The sequence below is a fragment of the Eulemur rufifrons genome, chromosome 16, assembly GCF_041146395.1.
Source record: "Eulemur rufifrons isolate Redbay chromosome 16, OSU_ERuf_1, whole genome shotgun sequence".
Classification (NCBI taxonomy): Eukaryota; Metazoa; Chordata; class Mammalia; order Primates; family Lemuridae; genus Eulemur; species Eulemur rufifrons.
The window spans coordinates 19518248-19539271 of NC_090998.1; the positions used below are offsets into that span (position 1 = coordinate 19518248).

At 33.8% G+C, this 21024-nt stretch overlaps 1 protein-coding gene across 2 annotated transcripts in view; it reads left to right on the forward strand.

The window, feature by feature from the left end:
- Window positions 1-16881: 16881 nt before the first annotated feature.
- The window catches only part of LOC138397058 (solute carrier organic anion transporter family member 1B3-like), a 78045-nt gene continuing 73902 nt past the window's right edge, over window positions 16882-21024 (forward strand). For both annotated transcript variants that reach the window (XM_069490929.1, XM_069490928.1), the window contains exon 1: window positions 16882-16935. The gene's annotated coding sequence lies outside the window, so the exon portion shown is untranslated. The remainder of the gene's footprint in view (window positions 16936-21024) is intronic.

Below are 21024 nucleotides of genomic sequence, written 5' to 3' on the forward strand. Positions count from 1 at the left end.
GTGAGTACATATGGTGTTTGTTTTTCCATTTTTTCCATCTAGGGTAATACAAGAGGAAGTTCACCATTTTTTGTGGCTGAGTAGTACTCCATGATATACATATACCATATTTTATTAATCCCCTCATGTATTGATGGACACTTAGGATGTTTCCACATCTTTGCGATCGTGAATTGTGCTGCTATAAACATTCTAGTGCAGATGTCTTTTTTATAGAATGTCTTCTTTTCCTTTGGGTAAATACCCAGTAGTGGGATTGCTCGATCAAATGGTAGTTCTACTTTTAGTTCTTTGAGGTATCTCCATACTACTTTCCATAGAGATTATACTAGTTTACAGTCCCACTAGCAGTGTATGAGTGTTCTTTTCTCTCCACATCCATGCCAGCATTTGTTGTTTGGGGACTTTTTCATAAATGCCATTCTCACTGGAGTTAAGGGATATCTTATATGGTTTTGATTTGCATTTGCCTGATGATTAGAGATATTGAGCATTTTTTCATATGTTTATTGGCCATTATTCTATCTTCTTTTGAATAGTTTCTGTTCATATCATTTTCACACTTTTTAATGAGGTTGTTTGATTTTTCTCTTGCTGATTTTCATGAGTTCCAAAATAATTTTAGTTATCAACGCTTTATCAATATATAGCATGTGAATATTTTCTCCCATTCTGTAGGTTGTCTATTTGCTCTGATAGTTTCTTTGACTGTGCAGAAGCTTTTTAATTTGATCCCATACCATTTATTTATTTTTGTTGTTCCTGTGATTGCTTTTGGTATCTTCTTCATATATTCTTTCCCTAGGCTGATGTTTATAAAAGTTTTTCTTTTTTTTTTTTTTCTTTTCTTTCTTTCTTTCTTTTTTTTTTTTTTTTGGAGACAGAGTCTTGCTCTTTTGCCCGGCTAGAGTGCCACAGCGTCAGCCTAGCTCACAGCAACCTCAAACTCCTGGGCTCAAGCAATCCTTCTGCCTCAGCCTCCCAAGTTGCTGGGACTACAAGCATGTGCCACGATGCCCAGCTAATTTTTTCTATATATTTTTAGTTGTCCAGATAATTTCTTTCCATTTTTTAGTAGAGATGGGGTCTCGCTCTTGCTCAGGCTGGTATCAAACTCCTGACCTCAAGCAATCCTCCCACCTCAGCCTGCAAGAATGCTAGGATTACAGGCGTGAGCCACCACACCTGGCCTATAAGAGTTTTTCTAACATTTTCTTCCAGAATCCTTATGGTTCCTTGCCTTAGGTTTAGTTTGTTATCTACCATGAGTTGATATTTGTGAATGGTGAGAGGTGCAGATCCTGTTTCAATCTTCTACACGTGGCTATCCAATTTTCCCAGCACCATTTATTCAATGGAGAGTCTTTTCCCCAGTGTATGTTTTTGTCTGCTTTGTCAAAGATCAGATGGCAATGTGAGGATGGTTTTATATCTGGGTTCTTGGTCCTGTTCCATAGATTTATGTCTGTGTTCTTGTACAAGTGCCATGCTGTTTGGGTTATGATAGCCTTGTAGTATAACTTAAAGTCTGATAAATCGATGCCTCCCAATTTGTTCTTTTTGCTCAAGGCTACTTCAGGTATGTGAGGTCTTCTCTGGTTTCATACAAAGTGTAAAATTTTTTTTTCTAGACGTGCAAGAAATGATGTTGGTATCTTAACAGGGATTGCATTGAATCTGTAGAACGCTTTGCATAGCATAGATGTTTTAACAATGTTGATTTGCTGATCCAAAAGAATGATATGTTTTTCCATCTGTTTACATCCTCTGCTGATTCCTTCCTCAGTGTTTTATAGCTCTCCCTACAGAGGTCTTTCACCTCCTTAGTTAAATATATTCCTAGGTGTTTTATTTTCTTTGTTGCTATTGTGAAAGTTATTGAGTGTTTGATTTGTTTCTCAGCTTGACTGTTGTTGGTATATAAGAATGCTACTGATTTGTTTACAGTGATTTTGTAATCTGAGACTTGCTGAATTTATTTATGAATTCCAGTAGACTCTTGGCTGAGTCTTTTGGGTTTTCTAGATATAAGATTATATCATCAGCAAGGAGCAATAGTTTGACCTCTTCTCCCCTCGTTTGGATATCCTTGATTTCCTTCTCTTGTCTGATTTCTCTGGCTAGGACTTCCAGCACTCTATTGAATAGAAGTGGTGATAGAAGTCAACCTTGTCTGGTTCCAATTCTAAATGAGAATGCTTTAAATTTTTCCCCATTCAGTATGAGGTTGGCTGTGGGTTTGTCCAAATTGGCTTCATCCCAGAGATACAGGGATGGTTCAACATATGCAAATCTATAAATGTAATTCACCACATAAATAGAAGTAAAAACAAAGACCATATCATCCTCTTTATAGACTCAGAATCAGCCTTTGGCAAAATCCAGCACCTGTATATGATAAGAGCACTTAGCAAAATAGTCCTAGATGGGACTTACCTAAAAATGATAAAAACCATATAAGACAAACACACAGCCAACATCATAGGAAGGAGTTTAGAACAGTTGTTAACAGTTGAATTATCAGTTCATTGAAAGCATAGGTACATGGGACCCACCTTACAAGCCTTGAATCCTGAGTATAATACAGCAACACTTCACAAACCCTAACCTCAGAAGACTTTGCATATACAATATTAAGGAGCCCTTTATTCAACATTTCATTATCAACATTCTGAAAGAGGTAGGAATGTGGAGGCCAGTAAAAGAAGAGAGATGATGAGGAATGAAGAAGGTAGTTACCACCTGTCTTACCTTCCTATTGCTGCTGTACAAAGTATCTAAAACTTAGTGGCTTAATGTAACACAAATTTATTCTCCTACAATTCTGAAGGTCACAAATCTGAAATCCATTCTGCTTAGCTAAAGTCAGACATCAGCAGGGATAGTTCCTTCTGGAGGATCTGAGAGAAGAATGTTTCCTAGCTTTTTTCAGCTTCTAGTTTCCTCTGTATTCCTTGGCTTTTTGCTCCTCCTTCCATTGTTCAAAGTACAAAGCTCCAGTCTCTGCTTCTATCATCTCATTACCTTCTCTTTTGACTGTAGTCAAATCTCCCCCTCCCCTTCTTTTGTAAGGACACTATAGATTATATTTAGAACCCATGCAGATAATCCAGGATACTCTCCCCAACCAAGATTCTCAACTTAATCACATCGACAACGCCCCTTTTGTAATATAAGTTAACAATGACAGGTTTCAGAAATTAGGACATGGATATCTTTGAGGGCCATTATTCTGCCTTCCATACCACCATTCTACACTGCCTTTCAACTTTCTTCTATACATTGCATAATTTTTAAAAGACATCTGCTGAGATATCAAATCTTGAGAACAGACACCACTCAAATGTCTATTTTATCACACTATTTTGTTCAACAAATATTTCATGAATATCCCCTAGGTATACAGAACTTTTTTAGCTTTTGAAGCAAATGCCATAGATATATCTCTGCCCTTAGGGAGCTTACAGGTTGGATCATCTCTTTTACTAAATCAAGTAGGCATTTCTACTCCCTCCCTTCCCTGCTGCTACGGACTTGCCCTTTTTAGTCCAGTCCTACCTCTCTAACTTCAGCCAAATAAGAGTATTCTTCAGAGAGGATGGAACAAGAACAGAATTCATTTTACCATGGAACCTCTGTAACACAATTTATTGACGGTAAAACCTACCCAGATGATAATTTACTCCTTAATTATTAAGTTTACTTCACCTAGCATGAAGTTTCATGGAAAAATATTGTAATAGCCTAGGCATGGGTTAAACTAGTTTAGGCCTCTAATCTCCTTTGAGTAGGGATTAGTGTTTTCATAAATATTGCCCCAAGAAAGAGCTGATTCTTGAATGATGAAGAATGGAAGCTTTCTTTGCTGCAAAGTTCTAAATAACTTAGCATACTTAGATGTATGAACTGCTTGTAGTATCCATCTCAACAGATAGGAGTCTACTTCCACCTCCTGGCTGGACAATTTCACAATCATCAGTGCTATACAGGTAATTTCTACCTGGATCTTTATATTTGTTTCTGATTGGTAGACATAATATCAGCTCCTTTTCACCTACCCCTTTTCCTTTACTCCAAAACCTACCAGCTCTCTGCAGTCCTAGCTTCTGGGGTGATTGATTAAACCAGCTAGCACATTGTGTTATAAAATTATTAGGCAGCCATAGATATCCAATAAATCTAAGAGGACATTAAAAGGCTTAAAGAAGTCCTCAGGACACAGAACATATTGAGAGAGGCTTAAGGAAAATAGGCAAGATGATCCAACGAGGTATGGTCACAACCATTATTTCAGGAGATAACTTGATTAGCAGTAGTTGAGGACAGGAGTATTCTGTTGCTTCAAAGACAATTTGGGGGAAAGTTACTGGTCTTTGTTATGTAATGTGAGAGCAAATAACTTGAGAATTCTCTATTAAAGTTGAAATTTCCAGAAAAAAATTTATTTTTTTATTTGTAGTATTTAAAATATATCAGAAAACTATAAGCTGATTAGAATTCCTATTAGAGAAAACCAATGTTATATTGATGCTATTTAAAAGAACACATTTTTGCCATTTGAGTATGAAAAAAATATTATTCTGAGTTTGATCCCAGGAAAACTAAAAAGAGTTAAGGAAAGAAAAATCTGTATTATGTGAAATATATGAGAAGACTCTATCATAAAGTCTTGTTAAATTATCATGAATGTGGTCTTTAATCAAATAAATGCAAAATGAAACAAGAATGAGATCCTGTTTTACAACTAACTGTTTAAAATTTAAAAATACATATGACTAGTAGATATGAGTTAAGAGTTGCAATTTGCATGAAAGGATTGTTATTGATAAAATCTTTCTGGAAAGCAATTTGAAAAGTGAACTTTAAAAGTTTACCCTCTTTGAATCAGTAATTTCAATTCTAAGATGGTTTACTATAGAAATAATCATAGCTGTATTCAAATATTTACATATAAAGATGTTCATTGCAGTACTGTTTATAATTTGGAAAAAACTTATTAAAATAGCTACAATGTATTGAGTGATTATAATGTTTCTTACATTGTGCTTGGTGGTTGACCCTGAGAAGAGAAAATGAAGGAGAGAAAAAAGAAAAAGGGAGAAGATATAAGAAAATAGCAGTAATAAAGCATTGTCACTCTATATTTTCTAACAGCCTAATGATTTTGTATTTCAGGACTTGGAATAAGTTAGGTTAAAGTTAGTAAGGAATGACTTAAGTGAGATTTGTGACATGGGGGAAAAGGTTTCATCTCAGCCACAGTTCAGATTGATAACAAATTAAATTTCCACTTTCCTTCATCTCATTTTCTCAATTACCCTCAGTATACCCTTTCTTGTGCTTCATTGGACCTCCAATCTATCTATTATTCCATTTTAACTCTATTCATTGACATTGATGCTCAATGAAAATATTAAAAAGTATGATAATTCTGTAGAGTTTTGGGGTAGATACCCTTTATCACCTTAAGAAAGTTATTTTCCATTTATAGTTTGCAAGTGTTTTTATGAATGGATGAATTTTTTTCAAATGCCTTTTCTGCATCTTTTGAGATGATAATATAAGTTTAAGGTTTTTCTCCTTTTTCTGCTGATATCGAACTACATTGAGTGATTTTTTAATGTTAAGCCATTCCTTCATGATCAAAAAGCAAATAGATGAACAAAAAAAAAATCAGAAAACTAGAAATAGAATGTAATTTCCTCAACCTACATCTACAAAGACCTATAGCTAGCATTGTACTCAATTTTGAAAGACTGGAAACTTTCTCTCCTAAGATTAGGAACAAGGCAAGAATGCCTGCTCTGACTACTTCTATTTTGTGATTTGGTAGTATGGAGAGGATATGAGAGGTCCTAGATAGTGGAATAAGACAAGAGGGAAAAACACATTCAAATTGGAAAAAAAGAAAGCAATTGTCTTTATTTTTATACAACATGATAAAGATGACTTCAAGAAAAGAGAGATATGCCATGTTCATGGATTTTATGACTCAATATTTCTAAGATGCCAATTCTACCAAAATTCTTCCATAGAGTCAATGCAAACTCTACCAAAATCCCAGCGAATTTTTTTTTTTCAGAAATTGAGAAGCAGATTTTAAAAACCTATATGGAAGTGCCAAGGACCTAGAATAGCCATATTTTTGAAAAGGAAGAACAAAGTAGAAATACTTATAACATCTGATTCCAAGACTTACTATGAAGCTACAGTAATCAAGGTAGAATGATATTGACATAGACATATTAATCAATGCAACAGAATAGAATCTGGAAATATATACAAACATTTATGTTTAACTGATATTTTATAAATATTCTAAGTTAATAGGGAAAGTAATCTTTTTAACAAATGATGCTGAATTAATTGAATACCAATGGGCAAAATGAAACTTGATTCTTGCCTCATACCTTACACCAAAACTAACTCAAAATGGAACATAGACCTAAATGTTCTAACTAAAAATATAAAACCTTTAGAATAAAATGAGAAAATCTCACTGACCTTGATTTTGGCAATGTAAATTGTACCCCAAAAAATTCTCTACATAAAACACAAAAAGCACAAAGTGTAAAGATAAAATTAATACATTGGAGTTTATCAAAATTTTAATCTTTTGCTTTTCAAAATATTTACAAACATCCATCCAACAAAGATCTTGTTTGAAGACACATAAAGAATGCTTATAACTAAATAATAAGACAAACATCCTCAAAAAACTGGGTAAAATATTTGAGTAGATGTTTCACCAAAAAAAAAAAAAAAAGATATATGAACAGCAAATAAGCACATGACAAAATACTTAATATCACTAGTCATTAAGGAAAATTAAATTAAAAGTACACTGAGTTACCACTGCACATGTAGAAGAACTAAAATTAAAACGACTATTCATACCAACTGTTGGTGAGGATGTGAAGGAACTGAAATTTCATACACTGCTGCTGAAAATGTAAAATAATACAACTGCATTAGTAAACAATTTAGAAATTCATTAAAAACTTGACCATATGCCTCCCAGATGACACAAGCATTCCACTACTAGGTATTTATCAAAGACAAATGAAAGCATATGTCCACAAAAAGACTTATAAATTAATGTTTATAACACATTTATTTGTAATAGCCCCAAACTGGAAACAACCTAAATGTCTATAAACAGGTGAGTAGTTAAATAAATTGTGCTACATTCCTATAGGAAAATGCTAATCAGCATTGAAGAGAACGAACTATTGATGTACACAACATGATTGAATCTCAAAATAATTATGTTGACTGAAAGAAGTCAAACAAAAAGGAGTACTTACTGTTTGATTACCTTAATATAAAATCCTATACAGTGTATAATCTATAGTGATAGAAAGCAGTTTAGTGGTAGAGTTTGAGGTGGAGAGTGGTAGAAAGTGATAGGAGAAAACTTTTGGAGGCGACTGTTATATTAACTTTGTCTCATGAGTGAATGCATATGTCAAAACTCATTAAATTGTACACTTCATGTATCTGCAATTTACTGTGTATCAATTATTCTTCCATGAAGCTGTTAACCTTTTCGACACATCTGTGCTTGTATATCCTTTGTAAATCCTTCTCATTTCTTTAAGAAAACGCATATCACAGATTGAAGACCACTGGGCTAGAGCATTAAAAGATACGGTAGAAGAAGAGATGAGTTCTTGAAGCCATAGTGGATTCATTCATTTAAAATATTTATTGAGTTTCTACAACATACCAAGCACTATACTAGAATCTGAACAAAATAGATGAAGTCTCTGCCCTTTTCCTGCTTATATTTTAGTGTGGAGAAGTCAACATACAAACAGATTTTATAAAATCATGTAATTTTAAGAGAGATGATGGGAGGAAGTAGGGCAAGATGTTAGAAAATTACAAATGTTACATTCTTTAATAGATCAGAAAAAACATTTACGAGGCAATAACGATTGAGCAGAAAAATGATTGAGGTGAGAAATGGACATCTGGAGGCAAAGTATTCCAAGTAGGAGGAAGAATACGTGCAAAGATTTTGAGGCAGGACTATAACTGAAATGTTTATAGAATATTAAGAAGGCCTGTGCTGCTGGAAGTAATGGCCAAGTAGGAAAATTGTAGAAAATATTATTAGAGGAATAACCAGGGAACAGATTTTATAGATTCTTGTGGAATATAGAAAGGACTTGAGTATTATTCTAAGAAAGCTAGGAAGATATTACAAGATTTTAAAGACAATTTTCTTAGAGAATTTCATCATGTTATATGCATCAGTGTCATGTCTGACTATTTAAATGAAATGAATTGTTGACTTTTTTTAACTTTTTTATCATGCCCATTGATGATTGGATAACTGCTTATATGCCATTATAGATGGCTTCCTTACCACTTAAAAATATTATTCCAACTTAAGTTTTTGCTTTTAACATCACTAGGTTGCTAGAAGTTATTTAAAATAGAATTTTCATTTATTTATTCATTTAAAAATATTTATTGAGTATCCAGTAGGTATACCAGGCACTGAGGATATAATAGTGAACAAAAAAGACAAAAACCTATCCTCACTTTTCTGGAGCTTAACTCAGTGGCGTCAATTTATGGTTGTTGAGGCAGAGAAAAGCTAACAATAAACAAAATATGTGAGTAAAATTCATAGTATGGTGAATAATGAGAAAAAGTGATGTTCATTCCAGAGCAACAAGAGCAAGATCCTTAATACAGGATCTATATCTTATAAGGCCTGAAGGCTATTGTTTGGATTTTATGCTGAGTGACTTGGGAAACCACTGGGGGACTTGAGTAGAGCACTGACATGATATGCCTTGTTTGACATGATGACTCTGCTGCCGTGTTGAGATTTAATTGGGGAGTGAGGTTGGAGAAGAGGGGTGGTGAGTGATCAGGAGACAAGATGAGATACAAGTTGGAGGGTATTACAATAATTCAGGACCAGGGTGATAGCCATAGCTATCACTATGGAGGTGGAGAGAAGTAATAAGATTCTGTATATATTTTAAAATTAGAACCTGATACGAGCATGAGCAAGAGAGGAGTAAGAATGATTCCAATTGTGTGTGTTTGTGTGTGTGTGTGCGCACGCGCGCGCAACTAGAAGGAGAGAATTGCAATGTATTGAAATGGGGATTATTCCAGGAGGAGAGATTTGGGAAGGGAAGATGAGGAGACCAGTCTGGAAAATGTTAACTGTGAGATGCCTATTACATATATACAGGGAGATAGTGAGGAGACAATGGATAAATCTAGATTTCAGGAGTAAGATCTTGGCCAGAAATAAAAGTTTTGCAGTTGTTAATATATAGATGGTATTTAAAGACATGATAATAGGTGAGATCACACACAAAAAGTTGCATCCTGAGACTTTTCAATTACGAAGTCAAAGATATGTAAACGATTTAGTAAATGAAGTGTAAATGGAGAAGTTGGTGAGTTAGAAGGAAAATGACCAAGGATAGTGTACTGGAAAATATTGCCAGGGATAGGCAATGATCAGCTCTAAAAAAATGCTGCTAATAATTTGAGTTGGACGAGGACCATTCATGTAGCATTTAGTTAATTTATGACTTAGGCAAAAGTAGTTTGAGTGGAAAGTTGGGGGCAAAAGCCTGACAGAAAAGTGCTCAAGAGAGAATGTGAGGAAAGAAATTGAAAACAATAATAAGAGATGAGTCTTTTTTTAACGTAAATAATAGCACAGCAATATCTGAAAAAGGAATGAGATCAAAAGTGGGATTTTGGAAGATGGGAAAGTAGCAGTATGCCTATATGCTGCTGGGAACATTTCTTTAGAAAGGGAAAATTGATATCCTTGCAAACATAGGGAGAGGAGGCAATCTGGTACCCAAGTGGAGGTTGGACTTAGTTTAAACATGCAGAGTTTATCAAGGGAGAACATGTGGTGCTTTAAATAGATAGACATGGTAGAAGGAGCTTTTGGAAGTCTTCTTCATTTTTGTCAGTGAAATAGGTCATCAGCTGAAGATGGGCATAGGACAGGATATGTTAAAGTTTTAGCTTCATCTCTTTTAGAGATGATAGTACAAAATAGTTACTCAGAAAGTGAAATGGCATGAATTAGAAAAATGTAGTATGATCTCCAGGCAAAATAAAAGGACAATTTTTAAGCTTCGTGATCATTAATTTAAAGTCAGTATGGTTGAGGGTTTTTCTTCAGATACTTTCAGCTCCAGGGGTGAATGGGCAGAGTAGCTTGACAGTTGAATTTAATCAAGGCTGTGGCTTTGTCAAGCAATTAAAATGATGCAAGAGAGTAAAAATGACATGAAGTTACAGAAGAGAGTGATTTCCATGACCATAAAATTTAACCCAGATGTGGAGAGAAATGAGGACATGAAAGAGATAAGGAACATTGAGATTTCTGGAAAAATCAATCTATGGGTTATATATATCCTGGTGAGTGAAAGCATTGGATCCAGAGTACTACTGAGTGTAAGCTAGGAAGATATGAGTGGTTCTCCAATCCTTGGAACTAATATTAAGAAGAGTTTGCAGTTGTTGGTGTGACAAAGTCTAGGACATGTCATTAGGAGGGTGTGGCAGCCAAGATCATTGGAGAAAAAAATGGTTAAGAAAACAAGAAGCCAGAGAATGAAGAGAATTCTCTTCATGGTCATTGAAATAATCAATAATTAAAATAGTATTAGTATTTTTGGGAGATTGGCTTTAAACAAAAAGCTAAAATTGTTATGGAATGAGTTAGAGTGACTCAAGGGTTGGTAGATGATTCCAACAATAAGAGGAATAAATGATAGAGTCTTTTGATATAAGATTCAAAACTATGAATTCTGAGGTAAAAAAAAAACTGGAAAATGGAAAGGAAATAGCAAAGTGATAAAGTCTCTTATAGACTCAAGGTAAAGGGGTGAAAAAGAATATTCCACACAAATAGAAACCCAAAATGAGGAGCAGTAGCTATATTTATACCAGATAAGCAGACTTTAAATCAACAACAGAAAAAAAAAAGAACCAAAGGAGGTCATTATATAATGATAAAGGGATCAATTCAACAACAAGATGTGTTAATTCTCTCTCTCTCTCTCTTTCTCTCTCTCTCTCTATGTATATACACACACACACCCAACACTGGAGCACCCTAATTCATAAAACAAATACTATTAGACCTAAGAAAAGAGATAGAAAACAATAATAGTAGGGGACTTCAGCACTAGACAGTCCATCAAGGCAGAAAATTAACAAACAAACACTGGACTTAAACTGGATTTTAGCTCAAATGAACCTAACAGACCCTTACAGAACATTCTACCCAACAATAACAGAATACACTTTCTTCTCATCAGCACATGGAAGATTTTTCAAGATAGATGATAAGTTAGGCCAAAAAATAAGTCTGAATAAATTTTTAAAAACCAAAATCATAAAGCATCTTCTCAGACCATAGTGGAATAAAACTAGAAATCAATTCTAAAAGGAACACTCAAAGCTATACAAATACATATAAATTAAACAACCTGCTCCTGAATGATCTGATGGTCAATGATGAAATCAAAATGGAAGTCAAATTTTTTCAAACAAATGAGAATAGTGACAAAACATATCAAATCTCTGGATACAAAAAACAAAAACCAAACTGTTGACTTGTCTAAAAACAAAAAAAATCCTTGGATACAACAAAAGCAGTGCTAAAAGAGAAGTTTTTAGTGTTAAACGCCTATGTCAAAAAGATTGAAAGGTCACAAATTATTGTAACAACATAATGGCACACCTCAAGGAACTAGAAATAAAGAGCAAACCAAACCCAAAGCTAGCAGAAGAAAGGAAATAACAGGGATCAGCAGAGAATTAAACAAAATAGAAACCAAAAAAAATTATAAAGGATCAATAAAATGAAAAGGTGATTATTTGAAAAGATAAACAAAATTGACAGACTGTTAGTGAAATTAACTGAGAATAGAAGAGAGAAGCTTTAAATAAATTCAATCAGAGTGAAAAAGGAGACCATACAACTGATATTACAGAAACACAAAAGATAATCTGAGACCGAGACCACTATGAACATGTGTATGCCCACAAATCTGAAAATCTAGAGGAAATAAATAAATTCCTGAAAACATATGACCTCCCAAGCTTGAATCAGGAAGAAATAGAAAGCCTGAACAAACCAATAATGAATAATAAGATTATATCAGTAATTTGAATTTTCCCAAAAACAACAATAAAGAAAAGCCCAGGACCAGACGAATTCACAGCTGAATTCTACCAGACATGCAGAGAATTGGTACCAATCCTACTGAAACTTTTCCAAAAGGTTGAGGAGAAATTCCTCCTTAATTCATTCCATGAAGCCAATATAACTCTGATGCCAAAGCCAGGAAAGGATGCAACAAAAAAGAAAACTACAGTCCAATATCCTTGATGAACATAGATGCAAAAATTCTCAGCAAAATACTAGCAAATCAAATCCAACAGCAGATCAAAGAGATAATACACCATGATCAAGTGGGTTTTATCCCAGAGATGCAAGCATGGTTCAATATACACAAGTCAATAAACATAATTCACCACACAAATAGAATTAAAAGCAAAAACCATATGATCATTTTACTAGATATAGAAAAAGAATTCAATAAGATCCAGCATCCTTCATGATAAAATCCCTCAGCAAACTAGGCATAGAAGGAGCATACCCCAAAATAATAAAAGCCATCTATGACAAACCCACAGCCAACATTATACTGAACAGGGAAAAGCTGAACGCATTCTTCCTAAGAACTGGAATAAGACAATGATGCCCACTTTCACCATTTCTATTCAATATAGTACAGGAAGTCCTAACCAGAGATCTCAGGCAAGAGAAATCAATAAAAAACATCTAAATTAGAAAAGAAAAAGTCAAATTATCTCTGTTTGCTGAGGATATGATCTTATCGCTAGAAAACCCTAAAAATTCCTTCATGAGATTTCTAGATTTGATAAACAAATCCAGTAAATTCTCAGGTTACCAAATCAACATACGTGAATCAGTAGCATTTCTATACACCAATAACAACCAAGCTGAGAGTCAAATCAAGAACCCAATTCCATTTACAATAGCTGAAAAAAAAAAAAAACTTAGAAATACATTTAACGAATAATATGAAAGAACTCTATAAAAAGAACTACAAAACACTGATGAAATTATAGATGACACAAACAAATGGAAAAATATCCCATGCTCATGAATTGGAAGCATCAATATTATTAAAATGAGCATACTGTCCAAGGGAATCTACAGGTTAAGTACAATTCCTATCAAAATACCAATGTTATTTTTCACAGAATTAGAAAAAACAATCCTAAAAATCATATGGAACCAAAAAAGAGCCTGTATAGTCAAAGCAATCTTAAGAAAAAAGAAAAAAACTGGAGGCATCAAATTATCTGACTTCAAATTACAGTAAAAGGATATAGTAACTAAAATAGCATGATACTGATATAAAAACAGATCAATGAAACAATATAGAGAACCCAGAAATAAAGCCATAAATCTACAAACAACTGATTTTGACAAAACAGACAAAAACATAGATCAGAGGAAAGGATACCCTATATAATAAATGGTTTTGGGAAAATTGGATAGCCATATACAGAAGAATTAAACTAAACTCCTACTTCTCACCACATACAAAAATTAACTCAAGATGGATTAAAGATATAAATGAAAGACTTGCAACAATACAAATTCTAGAAAATCTAGGAAAAACTCTTCTGGACATTGGCCTAAGCAAAGAATTTATGACTAAGACTGCAAAAGCAAATGTAACAAAAATAATCAAATGGTACTGATTAAACTCAAAATAATCAACAGAGTAAATAGACAACCTACACTATGGAAGAAAATATTCACAAACTCTGCATTTGATGAAGAACTAACATCCAGAATTTACAAAGAACTCAAGCTACTCAGCAAGAAAAAACAAATAATCATATTAAAAAGTGGACAAACAACATGACCAGGCACTTTTTAAAAGAAGATATGCAAATGGTCAACAAACATGAAAAAATGCTCAATATCACTTATCATTAGAAAATTGCAAATTAAAACCACAGAGTGGCTGTTATTAAAAACTCAAAAAGCAATTGATGTTGGCACAGATGTTGTGAAAAGAACGCTTATATGCTGGTGGGAACGTAAATTAGTACAACCTCTATGGAAAACAGTATGGAGATTTCTCAAAGAACTAAAAGTAGATCTACCATTTGACCCTGCAATCTCACTACTACCCAAAGGGGAAAAAAAGCACTATATCAAAAAGATACCTATACTGGTATATTTATAAAAGCAAAATTCACAATAACAAAAAATATGAATGAAACTAAGTGTCCATCAACTGATGAGTGGATAAAGAAAATGTGGTATATATACTCAGTCACAAAAAAGAATGAAATAATGTCTTTTGTGTAACTTGGATGAAACTGGAGGCCATTATCTTAAGTGAAACAATTCAGAAAAAGAAAGACAAATACTGCATATTCTCACTTAGAAGTGGGAGCTAAGCGATGGGTATACATGGTCACTCAGAGTGGAATTATAGACATTGGAGATTCCAAAAGGTGGGAGGGGGGGTGAAGGATAAAAATTACCTAATGGGTACAGTGCATACTGTTCAGGTAATGGGTACACTAAAAGCCCAGACTTCACTATACAATATATCCATGTAAAAAACTACACTTGTAACACCTAAATCTATTGAAACTTGAAAAATATTAGTCATGATGATGTGAGAGTTTTGAGCATTGATGGGTATGGGGACTTGGAGATTCTTTCCAGGAGCATGAAGATTTCTGGAGCTATCGTTTGACCACCAGCAAGGGAAGTGTGGTGGGCAGGCAAAGTCAGGTTCACTCCAAGCCTGAAAGATCCTTCTTGAGGTGTGCCTGTGGCACTCAGCTGAGAACTCTGGGACAAAAACTTCTGGGCACACATCTGAGAGAGTTTATTTTTACTCATTTAATAAAAACTAACTGCTTTAAAAAATTATGCAAATATCAAACAATGAATTTAATAGGTATTGAATCTATAATATACCAGGAAGTGTATAAGGCACTTTACATGCACTAAATTCTTACCCCAAATATTGATTTCCTACTTTATAGATGAGGATATTGACATTCAGAGAGATTAAATAACCTCCTTAAATTCATACTGCTGGCAAGAAGCAGAGACATATTTGCATCAAGGTTTATTGGACTTTCATGATCATGATATTTCATCAGAACTGTGATGATTATCCCTGGAGTAAATATCAACAGATTGTTTTACACAAATTTTGCAATTCTATTGATCCATGGCTGTTAGCATAATATTGATCTTGAAACAACTGTTGCAATGTCTTTCCTCTGACCACTCTCATCTTTCCATAAGTTGCACGACAGCAGTCTAATTTACTTAATCAGGAAGAAAAAAGGGCACAGAAAATGCTCTTTGACCTCTGAAAACATTCCAGAATTTCACCCCTGACAGCTTTAGTTCAAGGATTAGAAAGGTTCTCAGTTAATTTGTACTGTTTTATCTTCATTCTACGTGTATATTGCCTCAAAACAAGTTACTGTGTCTTGGATGGAAGGTATATTTGAGGAGAAAACCATTATCACGAGAACTCCCAGACTATTCCCACTCTGAATAAAGAAAGTCCACAAAAAATGATAGAAAATGTTCTGTATCTCTGCTACAATGATTCTCAAAATCTGGTAGCATGTGAAAACAATTGAAAGTTCTTATTTCAAAAAGCATAATCTCTGGCCTACAGAGTCAGAATCTCCTGAGTGTGGGGCTGGGTTGTTATTTTGACAAAGACTTGCCAATAGTTCTGACTCAGCAGAAGAGTATTTGGTAACTTCTGCCCTAATTTTCCTGACCCCCATCTACATTTCAGTGTTCCTCACATTTCCTAATCCTTCTCCCCCTCCACACTCTTTGGTTCTTTCCACAATTCCAATGTTTTTAAAGAGTTTACCAGGAATAGAACCAATCTATCAAATAACTGAGACAGAAATTAAACATATATTGCTGCAACTGTTTCAACAATTGTCCAGTGAATGATAAAGGGTAACGATGTTTTCAAATATGCATCCTCACTTTGCAATATATATGTGTATATATATTTATATATATATTTGTGTGACAGACGGCTGTGTACTTTATTTACATTAGTACACTTTTAGAACAGAGCCCAATGCCTGAGAGATGATTCAGAGTCAGAAATGTTTAAGTTATTGAATTGGTTAATTAAACTTCATCCCTGCTGAAGACAACTTTCAACTGAGTCTCTAAAAAGCAAGTCAATAAAAAGAAATTATGTGGACATGCTTTCCTCAGGCTTTGATGAAAGAAATCTGCCATGCAAAGCAGTCTTGACTTTTGCTATTTAGAAAACCTATCATGTAGTTAATTGGCACTTTACTATTCCATGAGGGACATCCAGTATCCATACACATATTAGAACTGTACCCAGGTACCAAGCAAAGAGGGTACATTGTATCTTTTGAATGTAATTGTATCCTATAGGCACATTTTTAAAAATGTCTTGGATTCTTCTCCATTTGAAAGAATTTTAACTACCTTGGATAATCTGTTCTATTTGTATGGTTAAAGAAGAAAAAACCTCATGCAACCAATTTAATTGAATAAGTAAGTAAAAGTCATTCTCAGAAATAAAGTTTGTTAAATATTACCATAAAATAATGTGCAAATTCTGAGAAATTATTAAATAACCTTTAAAATCTAGAAGTCTGGAGTGAACTCCCAGAATTAGCTGGGTAATTTTTTTCTATTTGCCTAGGACAATTACCTAATAAGATGGTTAATCATCATTGAACTGATAAAAAAAAAAAGCCAGCTAAATATTTAAGGAGAGACTTTAACAGATAAAGGATAGACTTGTTGCAGTTGCTATGGGATTCTAAGTTCAGGTAAGACCTTTGAGATTCTCTACTTTGAACAGTTCTTCTATGTAAGAAATTTTCACAAATTTCAGGGAAAAATGTTTTAATGGTCATTATAAATATTATAAATATTATGCTGTCTTCTTCACATTCATGTTCTTAGTCCTTAAAACCTAAAAAATATATCTTCTGGAGATAGATGAGCCTTAGATTAATATAGATAAATTACAGAAAATCATTCATTTATAAATTTAAAAATAAAGTTTGAAATCCTGTTCCTATTACTTCTTAGACAAGTGGAACTTAAAGGATGAAAAAAATGTACCTCTAGTTACCATCTTAAAATATGCTGCAAGACAATTATTTTCATCAACTACATAGAATTATTAGACTAGACTTCCTATTTCTTTGATTTCATCTTACTGGATAACAGGGGCAGAGGGAGGGAGTTGTTTGACAAACATGAAGAAATTGAACATGTCTTAAAGTGACTTAAGCACCTCTACTCTCCTTGTTTCAACTCAAGCTTGACTCAGGGTAAGGGAAAAGGAGGAGATTTTATCTCTAATCAAACAAGAAAAAAAAAATCTTTTCAGCACAGTTTTTGTTATGAACTAAGGGCTCAATAAATACTAGTTTCCTTCTCTTATTCAGGGAGGTGTCTGCCTTTATAAGACAATATTTTTATTGTCAAAGTAAGGTGTGGATGGGGGAAGTCCCCCTGGCAAATGTCTAAGAAATTAGTAAATGCTGTTTTTCCTTGTTCCTCCTCAGTTCCATAGGCACATCTAGACACTGGGTCATTTGGCCTGCAGTGATTTGCTGTGACCCCTTGAATAGAAAAAGCTTAACACGGATAATAGAGGCTGATAAGATTCTGTTCCCCACTCCACATCAATCAACCTGGGAAGATCCTACCTGTTCTATTCAGGGAAAGGTTACAATGCTATATCCAAATGCCCATGTCTCTGTCTTATAAATATATTGTGATCCCAAATTTTTATATATGTATATATATGTGTGTGTGTGTATACATATGTGTGTATATGTGTGTGTGTGTATATCTCAATTATTTGCAACCCAGAAAAAGATATGTGAAATGCCTACAAATAAAGTTTAATTAAAATGTTATGATGAAGTAGAAAGTATGGTATTAAGTCAAGCCTAAGTTGATATTTCAACTTCCTGGTTACTTTATAGACAATTGTTATAATTTAAGGTGAGAAATAAGGTACGAAGTACTCACATTTCTAATTTTTTTGCTGGATAATTCATTCCAAGACCTGGGAGAGAGATGTGGAATAGTTATCTGGGCAAGTAGGTGAAATACAGAGAAAAGTAATGACTATGCAGGTATATTCTCCAATGGTACAGCCATGTGGGAGAAGTTATTTCAACTGGGAATAACTGGGAAAATATCAAAGAGGTAAGATTTGGAGCAGCATTACAACCAAGAGATGAGGAAGGATGTTATAGGTTGAAAAGAAACATATAGGAGAACAGAGAACTTTCTTCTTAGGATAGTGGCTCCACACATCTGAAGGTGCTTATGGTTGCTTGGGAAATAAGACTAAAACAAGGATGATGTTTAGGTTGTGAAGACCCTCAAATAGGAAGGATGAACCTTATTTTGTATAATCTGAAGGATCTTGGAATGATGCTGAGAATGAATATGATCTACATAGGATAGAAAGAAGGCTAGGAAACAGGACAATCAGAATTTAATCAACTGAAATAAACAAGGCTAGGAGTGGTGAGACAATAGCCTTCAAGCCTTCAAGAATATTTGTTTACTAGAAAGAAAACAAAAGAAGTCTAAAGCTAAAGGAAGACTATCCACTTTACAAGTCATTTAGAAATTTGCAATTATAGAATTAATTGATAGAACAACAAAAAAAAGATGTCCTAACATTTAAATTCTGGAGGAAGAAATAGAAGGAGGTATTTGTGGAAAAAGTAGCATGAAATTTATCAAAGGTCTGCTTATGACCTTGAGACCATCAAACTATTGATTATCTCTTCACTCCATCCTACCCAGGAACTGAACATACCCAGATACAGGCATGTATAAAACACACACACAAAAAAAATGGAATAATTGAGGTTCATTTCGATGTACATATGCATGGGCTTCTGTGTTCATGCATGTTTATATGCACTCACTATATGTAAGTGATAATACGCTTGGATATTTATTATTCACGTTTATACATTATCCATTAAATATGCGCCATATATTCATGTTCTTTATATGTTTATAGTATAGAGAATTAAATAATTTTTAATAAATTAATGAATAAAATATACAGTTGATTCTCATTAGCCACAGACTCTGTGTTAACAAATTTGCCTACTCACTCAAATGTATTTGTAACACCAAAATCAATACTGTTGGGCTTTCATGGTCATTTACGTGAATGCCCAGAGTGGCATAAAATTTGGGTTGCCACATTCCCAGCTGAGCTGACGATCTGCCTCAGCTTACATACTGCAAACAAATGTTCTTTTAATGGTCTATTTGGTGCCACATTTTTTGCATTTTTGTGCTTTGTACTGCTGAGTTTACTGTTTAAAATGGACCCCAAACATAGTGCTGAAGTGCCGTCCAGTGTTCCTGCATGCAAGAGTACCTGACGGAAAAAATACATGTACTGTATAAGCTTCCCTCAGGAAGGAACTACAGTGCTATTGGCCACTAATTCGATGTTAGTGACTCAGTAGTATGTATTAAATAAAATGCCTTTAAACAGAAACATACATAAAACAAGGTTATGTATTGATCAACTGGGGACAGTGTTGTGACCAGAGAGAGTCAGGCACCAAACCCTCTATCTCCCCTAGGAAAAATGATGCAGTATTTGTCAATTCAGTGTCCCCAGAAACTTTGTAAGTCATAACTACTGCAAATAATGAGAATCAACTGTACATATGACATACGTTAAACATACTGTATAATTAATGCCCCATTAAAAATCATATGTCTATACTTATGTATGCCTGCATATGTGAATATTTTAGATATATAACTATGTATTATGTATTATGCACATATGTATGAACTAGAATACATTTTTAAACCTCACTGAATAACTCACTATTCCATATAAAAGAGTGAATCAAAGCAAAAAGTTGACTTATTTTACTAGTCTTTAAAATAAGGGCTTAATAACTCTCAAAATTATAATTTCCCTTACACTTTGACCCCAAAACTCCACTTTTAGAAATTTATCTTACAGATATGATCACATATAAGTAAAACAACATATGACATATTGAGAAAGTTTTCTAATATAAAATAATTAGATACAAACTAAATGCTTATCAGCATAGAACTAGTTAAATATATTACAGATGACAAAATACCCTGACACCACAAGAAAAATGAGGAAGTCCTTTGTTATGAAGTTAAATATATACAGCAGGGGGAAAAGGCAAAGATGTTGATGGTATGCTGCCATCTGTGTTAAAAAGGGAAAATTTTATACATTTAATTAAAAATGTATCAGATTTCTAGATAAGAGAATCAAGGTTAGAGGAAGAATATTTGTTTTTTTTTATTTGCATTTTCAACTACATGCATGTATTTTCTCTTGAAAGATAAATGAACACAATTAAAATAAAGTAAGACCATAATGGTGGCAAGGGCAAGCATGGCCAGAGTCTCTCTGAGAGGTACTTGGAGTATCCTTTGTTCTTTTTAACAAATCTAAAGTCTATCTGCTTTTCAAGCCTGGTTCCAAAGGTATCTCCTCTCTGAAACCATCTTAGGCCATTCTAATTACAATTCATGACATTATTTTTCTACCTCTTTTGAGTATATACTATGTGCAGGACACTGTTTGGTGCTTTGTAAAACTGTAAGGATGAATTAAATATATATTTGCTTTTATAAATCTTGCAATCTATTATAGATAGAAAATATCAAAATTTTAATTTCTGTAATTTAAAATTTTTGTTCATATAAACTATTGTGTGACTGTATATTATCTCATTTGCTTGTTTCAAATTCCTTTCCATAAATTTATTTCCCTAACTAAATTATAATCTCATTAGGCTAGGACTTTGTGTGTGTGTTTCCTCCGTTTGTGTCTGGCATTAACCTAGACCAGTGATCAT